The sequence below is a fragment of the Echinops telfairi genome, unplaced genomic scaffold (genome assembly GCF_000313985.2).
Source record: "Echinops telfairi isolate 266 unplaced genomic scaffold, ASM31398v2 ScPeMD7_16;HRSCAF=60, whole genome shotgun sequence".
Lineage (NCBI taxonomy): Eukaryota > Metazoa > Chordata > Mammalia > Afrosoricida > Tenrecidae > Echinops > Echinops telfairi.
The window spans coordinates 11,463,598-11,483,020 of record NW_022103913.1 but is presented as its reverse complement, the minus strand read 5'-3'; the positions used below and the strand labels follow the sequence as shown (position 1 = coordinate 11,483,020).

General features: G+C 38.8%; 1 protein-coding gene across 2 annotated transcripts in view; it reads left to right on the top strand.

The window, feature by feature from the left end:
- Positions 1–19,423, top strand: part of PPP2R3A (protein phosphatase 2 regulatory subunit B''alpha) — a 226,071-nt gene that overhangs the window by 12,582 nt on the left and 194,066 nt on the right. For both annotated transcript variants that reach the window (XM_004712102.2, XM_045287446.1), the window contains exon 2: positions 14,291–14,467. The gene's annotated coding sequence lies outside the window, so the exon portion shown is untranslated. The remainder of the gene's footprint in view (positions 1–14,290; positions 14,468–19,423) is intronic.

Below are 19,423 nucleotides of genomic sequence, written 5' to 3'. Positions count from 1 at the left end.
GAGTGTTTTCCAGTCCAGTCTGTTGGGGCACCATGCCCTGGCCCCAAAGTCCATTTTCAGCATTCCCTGGTGACCTTGTCACATTGCTACATTTTGTGATAGTATGTGTAAAAAGCCAACATCGGTGTGAAGGTTGAGATAGCTTCTTTCTCACCAGATCAGAAATTCTCAGGGCAGTCTTTGCAAGAGCACAACGAAGATCATCTTCCACAACAAGTCTACTTCTGTATTTAGACTTGATAACCAACAAGCTGGAAAGTCCTGTTTCACAAAGATATGTTGTTGGAAATGGAAGAAGAAGGTGCAACACAGTCTCAGACAGAACAGGATATGACTGCAAACACTTGATCCAGAATTTTGTAACCGGCATTGTAGAGAAATCAGTTCTTGCTGCATCGCTGCTAATAAGTTCAATGAACTCCTCTTGTGCTATCTCAGGACATCTTCAACTTTGACTCTGAATGGGCTTCTGACAAGTACAAATGGGGTGTCAGGTAGATTTGGAAAGTATAATGAAATTTTGTCTGCAAGCATGTGCAAGTGTTCTTTCACAGAAATTATCATCACAATCCTTTTGTCTGGTTCAATGTCAAGTTCCTCAAAAAAAGCAGATAAGGTAGGCAACATGTAAATTTTATTTTCATCCATTTTTCCCCCCCAAAGCTCAAGTTTCATCTGGAATGATCGGATCCTTTCAGACAAATCAAGGCATGTTGCATTTGGTCCTTGCAGTGATAATTTAACTTATTCAGGATGGCAAAGATGTCAACCAAGTAAGCTGTTTTCTGCAGTTCACTTTTATCACTGAAAAGTGTTTCAAACTGTGGTCTTCTTTCTGATTAAAAAACATTTTTAATTGATCATGAAACTCAAAAACACACTTTAAAATTTTCCTCTCGGGGGAAGTGGGGAGGGAGGTGGGTGGAAATGAGGATCTGATAGCAAGGGCTTAAGTGGAGAGCAAATATTTTGAGAATGATGAGGGCAACGAATGTACAAATGTGCTTTACACAATTGATGTATATATGGATTGTGATGAGTTGTATGAGCCCTCAATAAAATGTTTTAAAACAAAATGAAACTTTTCCTCTCAACCATCTCACTTCAGTGTGAAATAGCAGAGCATTATTCAGCGCATCCAACTTGTTACACAGCTGTGAAAACAGTCGACTGTTTAAAGTGTTCGCCTTTACAAAATTGACAGAACTTATGACGCTTTTCATTACTGCTTATAACTCTTGTGGTAGCATCTTCATTGCTAATACTTGCCGATGAATCATACAGTGAGTTCTGATGACTTTTGGTGACTCATTCACTACAAATTGTTGAAATCCAGATCGACATCCTAGCATAGCTGGAGCACCATCTGTGCAAACACCACAAACCTTTTCCCAAGAGATCATATGCTCTTTCAGAAATGAACCAACTGTCAAATACATCATGTGCAGTAGTTGTTGTTTCAAGAGGTTTGCAAAAAAGAAACTCATCTTTAAAGTCGCCATCATTAATATACCTCATGTAAACCAGTAACTGTGAAGAGTTTGCTGGTCTTAGGAATGGACCATCAAGTAACTGTGAAGATTCATCAAGCTGGATGCTAAATATTGGAAGTGGAGCAGAATTCATTTCCTGGATTACCTGATCAAGAATATCAGCAGACATATCATCTATTCTTCTGCGGACAGTGTCGTTAGATAAGGAAATTGCACTCAATTTTGTAACAAATTTGTCCTCAATCATAACTTGAACAATGTCTTTGGCGACTGGCAACAGTAAATCCTCAGCAGTGGTGTGAGGTTTCATAACTCGTGATTCTGAGTGCCACCAAATATGAAGTTTCAATGGCTGCTACGTTTTGTGTTACTTGCCACCAGTGTCAAGTCTGGCTTTCTTGAGTCCATCAGCTTTGCTTCTAAAATAGCTGGTATCCTTGCCAGCAAAGCTTACATGCTTGATATCAAAATGGTGTTTTAGTTTGTTCGGCTTCATAAATTTGGCTGATAGAACTTCACAAAAAAGAACACATTGCGGTTTCTCAATTCCTGCTGTAATTACTGAGGTAAAACCATATTGTAAAAAAGTCTCACTATATCTTCTTTTCTTAAAGTTCTTCTCTACACGATCCATTGTCATGGGATGGTTTGCTAATGAAAATAATATATAACTATAGCTTTAATAATACAAAAGATGATGCATGGCATAATTCCATCATTACAGTTCATTAAAGTTTCCTATGATTTACCATTCTCTGCATTGTTTTTTAAACATACCTGTTACTGTCACAAGGGGGCAGTATTCACATCAACCACAGCTGAATATAAAAAGACCGATCAGCATCCAGATTAAGTTCCCATGGTACAGACATATATATATTTTGCAGTAGTTGATGATTTTACAGTACATGATGTTACATTTACCCAGTAATTATAATTCATGGAAATGTCCTTTTACCTCCAATACTGCTGCTTTCAACACAGCAGCTGCTCTCTACACATGTGTAACTGGTCCACATAAGTACATTATGGCGCCAGCCCCATCACATACACCTGTATTTGTGCAGGGTGTATGTGATGAGGTTGACGTGATGATGTCATCACACCGGGTACTCCTATGTGGGCATATCTGCATGTGGGTAGACCCACCTTGAGATGGATAGAGGAGCATTGTCTCCATTCCTAAGACCATCAGAAATAATGTATTTTCCTATAGTCTTAGGCGAGCCCTGTGAAAGGGTCATTTGACCCCCAAAGGGGTCACGACCCATAGGTTGAGAACCACTGGTCTAACCAATAGTTAATATCAGCCGTGATGGTGTGGTGGTTAGCGTTAGGCTGTGGTCTGCATGGTTGGCAGTTCAAAACCACCAGCAGCTCTGAGGAAGAAAGTCTGACCTTTTTATAACAGTAAGCAGTTACAGTTCCAGAAACCCACAGGGGTTGCTATGAAGCAACACTGGCTTGATGGCAGCGAGATTTGTTGACCGCTAGACAGAAAGCTCTGAAAAATATATTGAAATTTGATTTTTTAAATGTATATATTTACAAGACATTATTTTACCTCCCTGAAATCTTTCTTGAAGTGTCGCTTTCCCCCAGACCTCTCATCTCCCCTTTCAAACCATTTCCCCAAACTCCCAGGGATCTGGGTATTCCACCTTGCTTCAAGGCCACACCGAGGCTGCTCCCATTTCTTCTGCTGTTTTATTCATCCTTATGCTTCATTTGGACAGTCACCAATTTTTCTAGTTTAGCGTGTTTGTTTTTTACCCACGTGTCTGAGATTAGAAATAAAAGTAGAGGTCAGTGACTGTTAATGGAAATGTCATTAAAGGTTTAGAAGCTATAGCAGGCACACACTTACTCCTGTCATAGACTCACAACTTATTGTACGGTCTGGATGAGCCCTGGTGGCACCGTGGTTACGCTCTGAGCTGCTAACTGCAAGGTCAGCAGTTCAAGATCACAGGCCACTCTGTGAGTCAGAATTGACTTGATGGCAGTGAGCGTTTTGATAGCCGTCAATACTGCTGCCACATGAACACAGCTCCTCTGCGAATGCTTGAGTTCCACCTCAAGCACTGTGGCTCAGCATTTGTCTTCTCTCAGTGTGGTACATCTTGGGACTCTTGGTATTCTTCTGGCAGATCTGACTGGGGCTAGTTCCCCATAGTGGACCTTCTCAGAGAATGAAGGTCCTCCAGTGCCAGCAGCAATGTCAGTGTTAGGTTTTTGGAGTAGGATAGCTTGGTTCTTGCTTCGCAACCCTGAAAGAATTCATGCCGCAGATGCACATCTGTAATCCAAGTGACTTTTATGAGGAAAAGAGAAGTTTCAGGTATTAGAATCTCAAAAATACATGCTGTTTTTGAAAAGCATGCCAGGCCATATAGAAGCCATGTTAGGATTCACAACTGGGAGCCAAAACCCACATGGAAAAGAACACCGGAACAGGAACATGAAACCCACACATGTGTAACTGAGGAATCCTAAGAGCCCAAGAGCTCAAGCCCATAGGCACATCAAGCCCATAGGCACATGTAGATATACCCACATAGGAGTACCCAGTGTGATGACATCATCACATCAAGCCCATAGGCACTTAAACACATGCCAAGCATGTGAGAGAGACCCCCACCTTCTGCCTGCAGCCTGCATCTCATCAAGAGCAGAGTAAAAAGAGCTTTCTGCATGCCCCACAGGTGCTTTAAACATCTCTGGCTAGAGAGACATGGTTGAAGGTATTAACTGACCCCATTGACTTGAGTTCAGGCCCACCTGAGTGATGTCATGGGTCCAGGTGGGTTTTTCCAGGTTGGTTTGACGAAGGCTTAGGGGGGTTATTTTGCATATGCCCAGTTCTGGATTTTCCAATAAGTGCCCAGTCATTGTGCCTGATCTCTTTCCAACCCCTGTATTGGGGCCTGATGCAGCCATTATGGAGACCCCTATGTCCCTACACTAGTGACCTAATATCAAGACCCAGTTGAGGGCTTCACATAGAGAGTGTCAGTTCTACAAAATGCCTCAGGCCTTAAAAAAGAGCAAATGGGGCACATTCATTGTCAATTTTCCTGGAAAACAAGGCCAGAGGATTCATCTCCGTTGGTATTTCTCAGCCTGAGTCTACAAACCTGCAGGACTTAATGAAAAAACTCTTCTGTTGGGTTCATGTTTAAAGACCGGAATAACATCTGTTTTGATTTGCTGTTTTAAATGTCTTAGATTATAGACAACAAGTATTCTATATTAATATAAACACATTCTGCTTACCGCTACTCCTATGGAGCTGGTTTTCCTGATGGCAAACAAGTTGATAAATCATTTCAGATAATGTGCTATGAACAAAATGTTGTCATTGGCTGTTTAGTTGGTCCCTGACTCATGGTAGCTACGTGTACTAGCGAAGGAAACACTGTCAGGTCTTGCAGCATCCTTGTGACCACTGTGTCAGTCCATCTCTTTAGGTGTCTTTGTATTTGTTTGCAAACGCTGTTCTTTACCAAGCATGATAGCCTTCTCCAGAGCCAAAATACATGAGATGAAGTCTTGCCTTCCTTCCCATATAGCATGTGGATGTGCTTCTTCCAAAACAGATTTGTTTATTCTTCCAGCAGTCCATGGAACCTTTAGTAGTCTAAGCACGTAATTCAAATGCATCAGTTCTTCTCAAGTTATTTATTTTTAGAAAGGGTTTTTTATATTGTAAAAATGGTATATTGTATTTTCTTCTAATCTGTTGCTTCAGAGTTCTTCCCCTTTGTTCATGGCTTTTATGGTTAGAGGTGGTTTTCAATTTCCATGTCAAATTTTCTTATCTTTGCATTCTTGATTTTCACTTCACTGATTTTTTTTTTTAATGGCTGGCTTTACTTTCCTATATACATACGTAAACATAAACGCTTACATATAATTTTCTTATATTCTAATCTGTGTTTTTACATTTTTAGCTCTTCATTCCATTTGAAGTTTATTCACTTGGCTATTCATATGGAATACTAGTTTTTATAATAGGCAAAATGTCAACTTTATCAGTTACTAGATTATCTTGTATATATTGCTTGGTCTCAAGATTCTATTTAGTTCTACTGATTTATCTGTGTCATTAACATGTTTCTCATTACTATAGCTTTATAATATGCTAAGATGCTTGGTAATGCAAGGTGTTTTTTTGTTGAAGTTAATAAGTGGTGATAGCATAATATTTATATAGCATATATAAGATGTAAAGTGTACTAGTACAAGGAACACTTGTCTTACACAATTGATATGTGTATGGATTGGGATAACAGCTGTATGAGCCCCTAATAAAATGTTAAAAAAAAAAAAGTTGTATGAACCCCCAACAAAATGATTTTTTAAAAGTTAAAAAAAAAAATTTATTACCTAAAAAACAAAAACAAAAAAAAAACAAGGAACACTTGTCACATACCACTCAGGGTAAGGGAAAATCATTCCATTGCCTTTGTGCTTGCCCTCCCCCACTCCAAAATTGTCTTAACTGTTCTTGCGCATTTTTTCATTTGTGTAAGATGTGACAGTTAACTCATAAGTTCTTCTTAGAAACAGTTCATATCACTGAAGTATCTATTACAGCCTTGCTTTCCATTCTTTTGGGTATCTACTTAAGATCGGAATTGCTGGTTACGTGAACATTCTATGCTTAACTTTTTGAGGAACTGCCAAACTTTTTCCACAACAGTTGCCCCATTGTACAGTTCCAGTAGCAACGCGTGAGGGTTCAAGTCTCTCCACACTCTCACCAGCAGTTGTTGGTTTCCAGTTTTCTGATCACATCCATCTAAATGGGTTAAAATAGTATTCCGGTGTGGTTTTGATTTATATTTCCTTAACAATTGAGCAAGTGCTTATTGGCCATTTGCGATCCTCTTTAGCGAAATGTTTATTCAAGTCTTTTGCCTACTTACTGACTTGTCTTTTTGTTTATTATTGACTTTGTCTTTTGGTTGCTATACCTTAGCAACCAAAAGACAAACTCCCTGTCATCAAGTTGATACCAACTCATATTGACTCTATTGGACAGGGTAGAACTGCCCCTGTGAGTTTCTCAGACTGTAACTCGTTATGGGAATAGAATGCCCTGTCTTTCTCTGGGGGAGCAGCTGGTCGTTTTGAACTGCCGACTTTTTGGTTTACAGCCCAACATGTACCCACTATACCAGTTCCCTGGTTTTCTATAGTTTTCTACAGACAGTGCTGTTGTTTGGCTGAAAGGTGAGGCAGGGGAGTCAGTTCAGTTCCCATTTGGCTTCCTATCCCTATTCATCTTTAGTGTCTATATATGTATCTATTTGCATATTATTGTTACTGCTCTGGCAGGGTTGTCTATGTAATAGTACTTACCTTTGTTTCCTTGAACACCTGTGTTGCTTCTAGTGTCTTCCTGTGCCTTTTCATTTGCACAAGTATTTAAGTGTAGTTTGAGGTTTAAAAATAATAAAAGGTTACCCTCCTATCCCAAGAAGCAAAGGAAATTACACGAAATTCCATTTTTTGCATTAAATAAACTCTTAGCTAGATTATTTTTAACAAATGTTTTTGTCACAAAGAGGTCTGGAAAGTTTTAAGCACTGTGATAAACTGGACCCTAGTTTCCTTATTATTAACACTCCTGACAGCCAGAAATAAGGAGCCCTGGTGATTGCAATGGTTAAGCACTGGCTGCTAGCCTAAAGCATGGAGGTTTGAAACCACCCAAGTCTCCACAGGAGAAAGACCTAGCTAGCTGCGCCTGTAAAGATTCCAGTCTGAAATATGGGCAGTTCCATTCTTTTGTATGGTGTCGCTGAGTGAAAATCCACTTATGTCACCCAGCAGCAACAGTAACAAAGCAGACTGGAAAAAACCAAGTTCAGAAGTGTGTCACTGTAGGTATTTATTGTGAGTCGATGCATTTTTAAGCTGGCAGCATCAAGCTGAATGTAACAAGGAAGGCACTCCGAAGAGGCGGCCGTGAACGCAGGTTATATAGGCAGGTCTGGACAGGGTAGTCTCCCGAAGATCCTGGTTATTCTCCAGAAAAGTCCAGTGCCTAAGGCCAAACTGTCTGTGCTCAACTGCTGGCTAGGCTATTGTTTGACTTGAAAGGGCCTTTTGGGAACTAGTTCCGTAAAGACACATAGCTAAAAAGGACACCTTTAGGCAGCTGGCCAGAGTGAGTCACCCCAACTCCATGGACTCAGATGTCTAGATGCCAGAAAAATGACAAGTTTCTCATTGTGAATGTTTGGTTTTGTGGATAAGGAAACCCCCATAAAAATCAAAGGAAGGTGTCTGCTATTATTGTTTTTCTTTTCACAGTCTCAAAGTGGTATTGTGTCTTCATTATAATCTTTGATAATAGAGGCAGCATCTTTTTCCTGCAGAGAAATTCAGTACACTTAACTTTTATTGAGCATGTTGCTAGGTTCAGAAACTATTTCTGGACCCTAGGTTTGGGGAGAAGAGAACCAGGTCTTAATCGGCAGCTCCTGGTTACAGAAGACTCCTTTAAATTGTAGAAAAGCAAGGAGGTTTGCATGGTATTTTCAGTTGCTTTATATGCATGTGAAAATTGGACATTGATTAAGGGAGATCAAAAAAGAATTGATGCATTTGAAGTGTGGTGCTACTGAAAAGTATTGAACATGCTGTAGACTGCCCAAAGAACGCATATCTTTGAAGAAGTACACCCAGTATGATCCTTAGCGGATAGGATGGTGAGACTTTATCTCACGTATTTTGGACCTGTTAAAAGAGACCACCAGTTCCTAAGAAGGACATCATGCTTCACAGAGAGTCAGTGAAAAGAAGGTCTTTTACATTTGAGCCCATTGTTGCAGCCATTGTGTCAGATCATCTTGTCTGAGCAATTGTGAGGATGGCACAGGACCGGGCATTGTTTTGTTCTGTTATATATTGGTTGCCATGGGTCAGAACTGAGACTCAGTAACACATTACAACAAAATGCTAGTTAAGCTTATGTGTCAACTTGACTAGACCATAATTCTCATTTGTTTGGTGGATACTATGTAATCATCCTCCATTGTGTGACCTGATGTGAGCAGCCAATCAGTTGAAAGGGAAGTTGCCTTCGGAGATCTGGCATGCATTAGATATTTATGGATGTTTTGGCAAAGTTCTCTTTTACCTCCCTTGGTCTTGTCATCCTCTGATCTGTTCTTGGGATGTGAGCCAGCAACCTGCTGCCTAACGTACAGATTTTGAGTTGATCAGCTCCTGCCACCATGTAGAAACCCCTAGCCTTATGCCTGATTTGGGACTTGCCAGCCTCCACAACTTTATGAGCTATTTTCTTAAAATGAATCTCTATATACGAGGGGGCTTTAAAAAACTCAGAAAAATTCCATTACTTTTTAATTCCATTTTTCACAAAGTTGGGATAGCCTCCTATATATGTACACGTGGGTAAGTCAAAAGTACTACTGTAAAATCACGGAAAACTTTCGCTTCACACTTATATACATATATTTTAAAATCATGTTTCTTCCATCTCGGTCTAAATACCTGTAAAGGCAGTGTTTCTATTTCTCCACACCCCGCAAAGAATCCTGAGCATGCTGATTGATGTATGGTGCGTCAAAGCAGCAGCTTTTGCACCCTCAAAAGATCCGAACTGTGCTTTCAGTGTTCTTGAGCAAAAAGAAGTCTGAGGGGGGCAAAAATAGGTTATAGGATGGATGGGGAAATGTTCATAGGTCTGCCCTTGCGATGCTCAGAGAATGAGCAGGTGCATTGTTGTGATGGAAAGAAAATTCTCAGCACAACAGCCCTGGCCTTTTTCTCATGAATGAAAATTATCTTAAAAGTATCCATAAAATAAAAAATATATATATCCATGAAATCATCTTCATTAGCTTTGATCTTGCTTAAAAGACAGGTCAGTTCTTTGAGCTAGCTGATCTTCACGTTACACTTTTGGCACCACCAAAGCCAAAATTTAAGCCAAGATGTTTGCCAAATGATATGTGATTCCAACTTTAGTAGCTGTTGCATCATTGGCCATACTATAGACTTCCTCCACAAGCAGACGCAGCTTTCTGACTATGGATGGGTAACTTTTCCTAAACCAAGGGCTTTAGGTTGGCAGAATGTTCTGAGATGCTCGGAAAACCAAATACCTGTACAGGATGCCTTCTCCGTAGGTCTGGACCTAGGTTAGCTAAGAAGTTTGAAGATTGGGTGATGGATGAGTCCTCTTACTACTGGGCTAGACATGTTTGATCACACCTACATTGGACATGTTATCAGGAGTGACCCTGGAGAAGGACATCCTGTTTGAGAAACTAGAGCGTCAGTGAAAAAGAGGAGGACCGTCCATGAGCTGGACTGACAGTGACTGCAACAGTGGGTTCAGTGACAGTTGTGAGGATTATGCCAGGTCCAGCATAATCCTGTTGGGGTGGTGTGAATCAGAATTGACCCAATGGCACTTAAAACTACAACTTGTTGTGGTTGTTGTTTCTGATTCCTCTCTGCTCTACTTCCCTGATCCATTACGCTGCTACCTGAATCCCATCAGCCTCCTTCCTGAGAAACTGCAAAAACGAAGATTCACTCAACAGAAGAAATTGGAAAATAATTTCCCTTTAATTGCAAAGTATTAAGTATTTATAGCACTGCTGTAGTTTTCTCGAAATCAAATCTCATGTTTTTCTCCTCTGTTAAGTTTATTTCTTTTATCTACTTGGCCTGGTATTTTCTTATCTTCCACATTTAGAGCCTTCTGCACTTTCCATATCCCTCCTGTCGATTTAATCTCATGGGTCACTTGTTTTAAAAAGAAAAAATATATATATGCTTGGTCCTTTGGCAAGTCTTGTATGTGATTCTATTTCTGGATCTGATGCCATTCAAGAATATACTTCTAATTATGTCCAAGTCAGTTTTATTGTTGAAGAAGCAATAGAAACTGGCTCGGATATAATTAGAATTTATTTGCTTAATATATATTAATTATATATATAAAGTTGTATAATATACTTATAGTCTCATGTCCAGTTAGCATTTAACTTTTGTTAGTTTTTAATAGTCTAACTGTAAATTTTACTCTATTAACTTTATGATTTTCTTTTTATATGGTATTTTGTATCACCCCAGTTTCATCATTCTGTAATAATGTATTGGATTTTCAATCTTTCTGGGGGGGAAATTGGTATGTGTTTTTGTGTAATCTTTTGTTCTTTTAATCTGTATTTCTCCAATGATTCAATGTTCTACAGATTTCAGGTCTTCTTCCCGTCCACCCTCTCTCTCTTCTTCCCTAGAAGTTGAGCAGTCTGTGGTCATGGCAGGAGCTCAGGGACTCACCACTCCAGCTCCTTTGCCCTTAATCTAAACCTGGGACAGGACAGAACGGTGTCCATGTCAGAGAAACCTAGGCCCAAATCACAGTTATTTCACTGTCAGAGTATGTCATGTAAGGTCTTTCACTTACGTACAGTGCTTAGTGCACCATCATTTTGAAAATACTTATGTAATCCAATACTAATCTTACTTTTGAGGACCCAGTAATGAGTCTGCATAGTAGCTCTTCCTCTCTGCCTTTCTCCTCACTTGACACGTACTAAAATGTTCAAGCCATACTCACCCTCAGAACCTTTATATTTGGTGTTAGATGTGTGTCTTCCTTTGCCCACTCCTATACTCAAGACACACAGCCTTCTTTTCAATCAGTATCTTTGAAGAAAACCAGACCAATTCTGTTTTAGAATGATCCACATCATAAATATGCTTACTCGTGATATTGTTTCACTCATTTCATTATCTACTATTAGAGCTAAAAGCTCGATTAGAGTTAAGTTAAATATTTTTGGCAAGAAAACTCCATAGTTGTGGGAATTATATATATATATAGAGAAATTATATATATGTATGTATACACACACACACACACAGATTGATGACATAAAACAGAAAAGCATTCTGATTGCAGTGGGAAATTCCTAATATTGGCAGCTTCCAAGGAAACTCTGACAAGCAGTTTGTAAACCTAGCGAGCCCGACCAAACACTTTTTGGAAAAATGAGGTCCAGAGAGAATACTTGAAGTCTTAAGGCCATTTAGCATCTCACAAGGAAGGTTCAGGGCACTTAGAGCTTAACTTGGGGAACTCTGTCACATCCTTGGAAAGCTAAGTATTTAGATGGGCACTCGAATTTTCTCTGGCAGTCTACCCACTGATTCCAGTTATCTGAATGTTTTCTTTGATATTCTATCTGTTCTGCAGATGTGAACATTTGAAATTGCTTCATTTTTTTGTGTGTGTATTGGGTTGCAGCCTTTTTTTGTTTCTCTTTTGGAAATTCCTCTTCATCCACAAAGAATTCCAGATTCAGACATTATTCATCTTATGTCTGGAATACTAAAATCTCATGGGCTTTCATGTCTGTTTACCTTTTTTCCACCTTTGGAATATTCAAAATGCTGCCCTAGCATTTTACTGCTACTTTTCTTTCCCCACCCTATCATACAGCCTAATATTCCTTAGAAAATTGAGTAAATACATTTGAGTACAATTAAGATACCCGTACCATGTATTATAAGATGTATGATATAGATGTTTATTCTTCACTTGATCTTACCCAAAGGGGTGAGAAGCGATATAGATGTTTATTGTCATGGAATAGTATGTCTCTAGTGCAGTGGTTCTCAACCTTCCTAATGTCGTGACCCTTTAATACAGTTCCTCATGTTGTGGTGACCTCCCCCCCAACCATTAAATTATTTTCGTTGCTACTTCATAACTGTAATTTTGCTACTGTTATGAATCAGGCGACCTCTGTGAAAGGGTCATTCAACCTCCATAGGGGTCGCGACCCACATGTTGAGAGCTGCTGCTCTATAGTAAGTGAAAAGAGCAGGTCATTAAATTATATTTAATCTCATATTTGTGTGTGTGTTGCGTATATATATATATATTCATGTCTGTATATGTGTACGTTCATAGCTATAAAGGACATTCACATCTCTAGGTATGATCTTTGTTTCCTTTTTGTTTCGTTGTCATTTTTTGCAGTCAGTAATTTATTTCTAAAGCCATTATTTTTATTTTTATAAAGGTTATAGCTTTGTCTCTTTTTAATTTTAGGTCACAACTTTGGTTTGTGAATTGCTTTAAACATAATTCTAGGCTTTTCCCCTGCCACCTGCCTTCCACACCATCTCTGGGCATTTTCCCTGCTTTTCTCTTTTTGTCCCACTCAAGTACATTTTACTCCAGGTTCCTGGTCATCTTCTAGATTTTCCATTTGCATCTAAAGAGACTCTGCTTTCTTTTGCTTCAATGCAACTGGTCACCGAAGGAAAGGAGGACGTAAAAGTCATGCTGTACAAGGAACTGCCAATAGATTGTCATTGCCATCAGGGCCCACATGTAGCTCAGTAAATACCATACCTATTCAATGGATTGACCTATTCTTTTTTTGCCCCATTTTTTTTACCCCCCCCAAGTTCCTACAAGACAGAAGTCTTGCTTGTTTTCTTTAAATGTTTGCGGTTAATACAGTCTTTTTTTTAAAAACATGTCCATAATTTACTTGTAAAAATGTTAAGATGTGTTGTCAACTCCAGCCAAAATTTGTGCTTCTATAGAATTGTAGAAAAGAATAGAACTTAAGAAAAGTAAAGAACCTAAAAATAAAGAGCTTTATATTTAGATCCAGTTCACAGATTTGTGGATTACTCACCATCATGAGTCGTTCTGATTCAAAGGGAACCGACTAAAGTCCGAGGTGCCCTAGTTTCTAGACTTGATTGTTTCATGGACTTTGAAGCGTGTTGGACCACATGGAAACAAAACTGCTGCAGTCTTGGTTCTCCAAGTCTGTCTTCCTCAGTGCTTGCACTGTGATATGCCTACTGTGAATCTGACCATCTCACCCCCTGACCAAAACCCTCCGATGCTGTTTTGCCTCTTCTGCTTTTGCTCCTGCGCCTTTATTTAAATTTGACACTTGAACAATTCAAACTCCGGGTGGTTGCTGCTGTTGTTACTGGCACTGAAGTCAAATCCGACTAATGGTGAAGACGTTTGTGCTGAGTACAATGCTTTGCAGGGTGGGTTTGATCTGCCAATCTTCAACTGTCTATAAACTCCATACGACTTCCTGCTTTGCCCACACGTCATCACTGTGCTCACAGGCATATTCCTTTTCTCCCTGCCACCATCTGTTTCTGCTCTGCTACCCTGCTTGGCTCCAGAGCTTGGCCACCCCCTTCTTCTAGTGATTTCATTGACCTACAGGTTAAGTATCTTCCTTCCCCACCCATTCAGAGACTGTTAGCTGCTTGAGGCAGGAATCATAAAATTTGTTTTCATTTCCTCTGTCTTGCAGAGTTTCTGGTCTGCAATGACATTTAAATGTTTATTAAACTGAGTTATAAAGGACATATATTCTCATAAATTATCCGGATGATTTTAACCTGTAGAATGTGACCTAAATTTTATATATTGACTCTAAAGTAAGAAAAATGTCTCAAAAGAAAACTACATGAATCCAAGTAACTTAAAAGTATCACAAAGCAGACAGAAACCAGTGTTGTTGCTACTTTGGAAGTGTACTAGAGAATTTTAATAAAACAGTAAAAGTTCAATCCTAACGTTTTTCTTTTGAAACCAGTTCCCAGGGAAATCAATAGATTTGCAAATTATATACATTAAAATTTAATAGCCAGCTCATTGTATACAAAACAGTTCCCAGGAAAATGTTACTTTTACCAAGACTGAACCCTGAAAAAGCTGATTTTGCTGTCTCGTATACTCCAACCTCCAGGAACATCGCGGCCCGTTTTGCCAGAAGGTGAAATCCCAGCGAGGGCAGTGACTTGACCGAGTTTGCTGAGCGAGCTGGTCAGTGCAAAACAGAAGCAAGGACCGAGCAGGGCTCCTGACTGTCCGCCTGGTGCTTCTCCCGTCAGTCAGATATATCTCCACCGGAGTCAAAATAAAAGTGAGTTTCTAAGAACTTCCTAATTCCCAGGTGCTCAAAGTAGGCCCACTATTGAGTTTTGTTTTTTTTTTACTTTTTAGTCTCATTGAGACAGCCCTAAATCTAAAGCGTTAATCATTCTTTAATACTCATGTGAACAGTTTCTTTCAGAATCAGAAAATCTTCCCTCATAAGAGATTTCCTAATTTATTTTCTCAGCTGTTTTTGATGTGGACACAAACAAAATCTCCAATGTCTCTCTCTCTCTCTCTTTAAATCTCATAAGCAGTTCTGTGATAAGTCTTTGTAGTCTCCAAACTGTTCTCTTCAGAGTACTTTCCATACTGACTCATCTACCAAAGACTGCCTGTGTTTTCCTGGCAAACTAGTTGCTTTATTGCTAAGTGACTCATTACTTCTGAATCATCCACCTTATATACTTTGTTAACTAAAACGTTTTCAAGACACTTTTATGCAGTGTTTTCCATTTCTTACTCTTTTTCCACTGAGTGACATGGATGTTTAACCAGTTCTCTGTAGCCTCGCGGATTATGTTCATCATTTTTTCTTGAACTCTTTATCACCAGATGAGATAAACAGTGGAAGTTCTTTAACTCATCCTCTCTGTTCCAGATGTTTCCTGAAATGGAATAAATAAATAGCAACATTAAAAAATATGTGTAATTCTGTTCTCTATTTTCCATGATTAATGTTGCTTAAGGTTTTATTAACCAAATTTCTCCATAACATTAGGGAGAGTGAGCTGCAAAAGCAAAGTATATCTCTGATATTTGTTGGTACACAAAATCTTTGGGATTTAGCACTTCGGATTTAACCCCCCTGTCCCTAGATTTCTGTATATTTGCTGTATATTTGACTTGTCCTCCTGGCTTTGAAAATTCATTCTGTTTCCTTCCTTGCATTCTTGCCCCATACATACAGCCTTCGATAGAGTATGTTCCTTGACCCTTTTCTTTCCCTATACCTGCTCAGCCTCATCCATTCTTGTGACTTTCAAACCTTTATTTGATGCTTACTCCTAAACCTTTATCTTGGGCCGCTATCTTTATGCTGCCTAGTATATCTAGCTACATGAGGAATCTTCTGAACATAGTCTCCAGATTACAAAGTATTCCCTTCCTATCTATAAGACTTTATCAGTTGGAAGCAGTGTATGTGGTTCTTATTTAACCTTCCTTTAGTTAAAAAAAAAAGAGGGGGAGGGAACTGTAGTGATGCTGTTGGGTAGGTGTTGGACTGCTCACTGCATATTTGGTGGTTCAAACCCACCAGGTCTTCCTTGGGAGAAAAATAAGCCTATCTGCTCCCATAAGGATTTTCAAAGCCTTGGAAACGCTATATAGGGTTACTATGAGGTAGAATCTCTATGGCAGTAAGTTTCTGGGAGGTTTTAGTGTAAGCAAGGCTCAAAGCATTTTCCGTGATTTAAAAGCTACCATATGCAAGAAGTGAAGGTGATTGTGATAAGAATTTGTTGCAAGTAGGGACTGGTTCAGTCATTTTGTGAGAGCAAATTTATATAATATTAAGCAGGATATCAAACTGGTGAAACACTAGTACCCCACTCAGAGATGGCTGTTGGCCACACAGCTTTGAATGTGTATGGCTTTCCACAATGCTGCCAGGAACCCAGACTCGTCCTGAGAGGGTTTTTGTGCTCCTCTAAGTCTGACATTCCACTCACCTGAGGAATCGTCACCCAAATTGTGAAAGTTCAGGTCTATTCCTATTTTTCTCTGTTGGTCAAGACAAACCAAGAATTGGTTTGAAGCCCTCTTAAAGGGCAAGAAGGAGTTGTCCATAAGTCAAATATTCAGAACCCAGGGACTGCCTGTACCTGTGCCTGAAGCTGAGTTTCTCTCCCTGGCACCACCTTCCAGTCTTACCCGATTAATAATAGTCCCAGCCTCATCTCCACAACTCCTAGAATTCATTTTTAATTTTAAATATTTTTATCATGAGACATATTTTCATATTAAAGTCTATCAAATAATGTTAAATAGCTTTTAACAAAATATTAATTTCACAGAGCATACATGCTTACTCTGTCAAGATCAGTATGGTCACCCCTTTTTCTTAGCAATTTAGCCTTTTATTTGGTAGTTCTCCAGATCTCTAACTGTATATACCATATAAGCCAACCCACGTATCAGTCGAGGCACCTAATTTTCCCACAAAAACTGCATTAAAAATGTGCTGAAGAACTCAGCTTATACATGAGTATATATGGTAATACCAATTCCCCAGCCATTTGTTTAAAACACTAAGTCTTGCCTAGCATGAGTTTTAGCTTTCTCACCACTCTTCCACATTAACTGAATAAAGGATAAAAATTATGTATCATCTCAGTAAATACTAAAATATATTTGACAAAATTAAGCACACCTGTATGGGTTTTTTTTTTTAAGTTGCAACAGCCTAGAAATAGAAAAGTACTTTTTCAGTCTAATGAAGGGGAATCTACAAAAATACCTACAGCTGCACTTATACTTAAAGTTGAAAAATTGAATACTTTTCCCCTAAGATCAGCTGCAAGGTAAGGACTTCTGATTTCACCATTTTTATTCAGTGTTAATTTGAAAATCCTAGCCAGTCAAGCTGCACTGAAAGCATTAGCCAGAAACGAGCTTCCAGGAATTGATGGAATATCAATGGAAATATTTCAATAAGCTGATGACGCACTGGAAACACTCACTTGTCTATGCCAGGAAATTTGGCCAGCTATGTGGCCAGCTGACTAGAAGAGATCCATATTTGTACCCATTCCAAAGAAAGGTGATCCAACAGAATGCTCAAATTATTGAGCAATATTATTAATGTCACATAGAAGTAAAATTCTGCTGTAGCTCACCCCAAAATGGTTGCAGCACTACATTGGCAGGGAGCTGAGCACAGGGATTCAGGCTGGACACAGAAGAGAGCGTGGAACAAGGGATATCATTGCTGATGTTACATGGATATTGGCTGAAAGCAGAGAATGCCAGAAAGATGTTTACTTGTGCATTATTAACTATGCTAAGATTTTGGTCTGTATAAAAAAAAAGAAAAGTGAATAAGTTTGGTGAGAAGATGCAGCTCAATCTATGCTGAACAAATATGAAGACCAGCATCAGGAGTGAAGGTTTACTAACCCGCATGGTATGCAAATGACAGTCTTGCTTCCTGAATGTGAGAAGGACTTGAAGTTCTTGCTGATGAAGATAAGGATCACAGCCTTCAGTATGGATTACAGCTGAATGAAAATAAAACCGAAATCCTCACAACTAGACCAGTCGGTAACATCATGATAAATGATGATGGAGAAAAGATTGAATTTGTCAAAGAGATTGTCTTGCATGGATCCATGATCAATGCTCATGAAAGCAGCAATTGAGATCAAACAATGCATTGCATAGAGTAAATCTGCAGCCCAAGACCTTTTGAAAGTGTTGAAAAGCAAGAATGAAGAGGGTTGTGGTAAAACCTTCCCCTACAATGGTTAATGTGTTAATTTCTCCTTATGGGTCTGTCAGATGTTGCTTTATGTTTATTGAGGCCACATCATTGATATATACATATTCAGATAGAATTTCTATTCCTGCCAGAGAATAATAAGATAAATACATAGAACAGTGATGGTCTTCTTAGTCACACAAACAGGTGATCACTTTTGGTGGGATCAACATGTTTTCCAGAAGGTATAATTATTCTTACAACAGACCATTTGTTCAACAGATATTTATGGAGAGAATACCAAGCTCTATGCTAGATCCCAAAGACATAACAATGAATCAGGAAAAGAAAAAAAAATCCTAGCCATTGCAGGAAAAGAAAAAGTAAAACTATATTCTTAGATGATACAATTGTTCTAAGGAATTTCTATGTAATAAAAAAAAGCTATTAAGGGTAAATAAGTGAATTTAAGAAGTGGGTAAAGGGCAACAAATGTATAAGTGTGCTTTACACCATTGATGTATATATGGATTGTGATGAGTTGTATGAGCCCCAATAAAATGATTTTTTTTAAAAGAAGAAAAAAAGCCTGAAACAAGAGGATTTTAAATTGACTGCGGAAAAAAGATAAAACTTACAAAAATAAAAAAGAAGAGGGTAAGTTATAGGTCTTTATAAAGTTAACTGTATACAGCAAGACGACGTGGAAAATGATATTAAAATAAAACAATGCTATTTATATTAGCACCAAGAATATTTATGAACATGGAAATATATTTAATGGAAGATGTACAAAACCTTTATGAAAGAAATATAAAACCAAATCAAACTCACTGCCATAAAGTTGATTCCGACTCATAGTGACCCTATAGAACAGAGATGAACTGCCCCTGTGGCTTTCCGCAGCTATAACTTTTTAAGAGAGTCGAAAGCCTCATCTTTCTCCCTCAGAGTGGCTGATCCTTTCCAACTGATGACCTCATGGTTTGTAGCCCAGTATGTATCCCACTACGCCATCAGTGCTTCACTGAAAGAAATTAAGGAAGATATAAATGGAGCAATGTATATTGATACAGTGTTCATGGATTGGAGACTTCGTATTTTTAGCATTTCTACTGCCACCAAATGGAGAGTGAGAGGCAATGAAATTCTAATCCGTTTCCCAGCAGACTTTCTTTATGAACATTGATAAGTTGATTCCAGTACTGTGATGGAAATGTGAACAACCTGGAATAGCCAAAACAATTCTAAAAAGGATTGGGGATTTATATTACTGTATTATGACTGTATCAAAGCTACAACAGTTTAAAGCTACACTAATTAAAGACAGAATAATATTGGCATATATCTAGGCATAAGAATAGAGAGTCCACCAGATGGGCTCTGAGTCCCCACTCTGCACTCCCCCTCATTCACAATGTTACGATTTTTTTTTTCGGTCTTTGATGCCTGATACCTGACCCTTTCGCCACCTTGTCATCTTACAGGCTGGTGTGCTTCTTCCATGTGGGTTTTGTTGTTTCT